We start from the raw sequence: 2,675 nt of genomic DNA, 5'->3' as shown, positions 1-2,675 counted from the left end.
AGAAGCAGAGTATGAGGGCGTGCCCTGACAGTACCTAGGTAAGGACTACTAGCCAGTCAGAAGCAGAGTATGAGGGCGTGCCACGCTAGCAGCTAGGCGAGCATTATAACGTGTGTAACAACGTTTGTCTCTGAAGTAAAGGCTGGACTACAATAGAGCTGTTTGGAGCAGTTGGTGAACAGTGTTTTCTGTTGGAGATGGTAAGTCCCTTTGGGGGGGACTTTGGGCTTTTTCACTTTGTATATAACACAATAAAGGAAAGGGGAAAAGCCAAAAAGCGTAACATGAGCACTTTAAAACGTTTCTTTCAAATGCTATAACATTGAAAAGGTTCACTGAGAGGCAGCCTCTCTTCTGCAGGAACACCCTGATCACATTCCCACCTGGTACAACCATGGCCACTGAGCAGCTCCACTGGAGTGGTGGTAGTGAGGGAGGGACTTTCATTTCCCCCCACCCAGATTTGATCCTGTCGGTCGGGGGATTGAACCGACGGCCCCACGGTTCACAAGCTTCTCTAACCTTTAGGCCACCGCTGGCCCAATTTCAACGAAAGCAGTGAACTGAGGCGCCTGGGCAGCTCACATGGTGGAGCGTGCGCCCGTGAGCAGGGGCTCGATCCTCACCACATCGGCCGCGGGTTCGGTTCCGACCTGCTGCTGTCGTTCCCCCCCTCTCTCTTCCCTTTCATGTCTGGGCTGTCCTGTGGAATGAAGGCCTAAAATGCCGAAAAGTAATCTTAAAAAAAGAAAAGAAAAAGAAAGTAGTGAACTGATCCTTCATTTAACTTGCGAGGAGCGTTGTATGGAACCATCCCTGTTATTTTGGGGGTAATTTGGTTGAAAGAAACCTAAATTTCTGATATAGAAACTTTGAAAACGGGTCAAATTTGACCCGAGGACAACTGCAGGGTTAAGGAAATAGAATGTGTTCCAGTTCACTGTATGTATATATATATATATATATATATATATATATATATATATATATATATATATATATATATATAGCAGCTTTGTGCTGCTCTCAATTGAAAAAAATCTTTTAAAGTTCCTCTTTTTTGCCATAGGATAAATCTGTTGTGGTAAATTCCATCAACGTTTCTAAACCAAACGAAGAATAGCTACATTGTGACTAAAGACAGTGGGCCATCTGTGACATTTGAAGTTTTTTTGGGAACACCCACATCCACATCCTCTCCTCCTGTTGACATTCCTCTCTGCTCTCATCTTCTCTCGTTCTAGTCTTGCTGTATCCATTTGTTATGTTTAAACCAGAAATGATTTCAGGAGCTCATTCTACTTTTTCTCATGTCATCTCAATTCATCTCTGGCAACATGTTGAGGAGTCACCTCAACCCCCCCCCCCCACCCATGTTGAAGTTCAATATATAAGAGATCTTCAACAGGGGGTCCGGGGGCCCTTAGGGGGTCATCGGAGTTACTGCAGGTGGGGGCCACCAAGTTATTGTTTTTTATTTTTTTCAAAAATTAAAATGTCTTAACATGAATCCAACATATTATTATCAAATATAAATCAGCCTATTTGTGAAAAAAAAACACTTATGATAGGTTTACTGGCCTATAGGTAAGAAAATCTCTAAGGCAGCCATATACAGTTCATCCTAAGGATTCACTGTGCCAAATGTATTTTTAACATCGAAACATGATTTATGATTTATAAAATCATGCCAACAATTATTATTTGTATAGCTTAGTATTCTATGTACTAAAAAGGTATGTGTAAAGGCTTTAGGCAGCTGACGCGTTATTGTAGGCCCAGTTTAATATGAAATATATGTAGTAGGGGGTCCCTGCTCCACTCTCTCGTGTAATTAAGGGGGCCTTGGCTTAAGAAACGTTGAAGACCCCTGCACTATATTGATAATAATATATAAAATCGATATTGAAAAAAAAAAAACTTAAAACATCTGTGATGCTAAGGAAATGAAAACATATGGGTAACTATTTTAACATGAAGTCATCAGGCTTGAGTTATTACCCCTTTCAGTGTCTTTTGTTGTTGTTGCATTTCTTAATTCCTTTAGGCAATAACCACAACAAACACATGTTCTTTTTATCTGGATTATTAGCCTTTACAAAATGCTCGAGAACTCAAAAACTCCCTGGAATCCATCTGAGAGAAATCTGATTTTACTACTTAAAATGTGGTCAACAACCCAATCATTTTATACTAATCATTTTTTTAAACTATATATAACAGAATCAGAATTTGGCATTCTAGTTATGTTTATTTCCAGTCACCAGCACCAATCAAAGATCTTTAATTTCCTTTTAAGCAGTTCATTCTTTTGTAATTTCCTTAAATAAATTCCATGATAAAACTGTGTAAATGTACAAATGCAAAGCAGCAGGTTGTGTTTCTGGCAAGTGCTAACAAGTTTATATATAAACTTGTTTCAAGCAGCTACAGAAAATATGAAATTTAGATTTTTGCTGTGGCATACAATACTATACTATAACACATAAATGTTAATATAAAACACATAACAAATGAAACACTTTTGTAGTTTGATTGCTGTGGGTTCGACAGTGCCAGTGCGACACAAATCGTTTTCTCGGCGTGCGATTGATGATGCCTCAAACACTTTGTTATCATGGGAAGAATGGTGATGCACAGGAAATGGGGAGTCCGTTTCATTTTTGAGAATCGGT

This window comes from Perca fluviatilis, chromosome 12 (assembly GCF_010015445.1).
Source record: "Perca fluviatilis chromosome 12, GENO_Pfluv_1.0, whole genome shotgun sequence".
Lineage (NCBI taxonomy): Eukaryota > Metazoa > Chordata > Actinopteri > Perciformes > Percidae > Perca > Perca fluviatilis.
Note: the sequence above shows the minus strand (reverse complement) of the source record.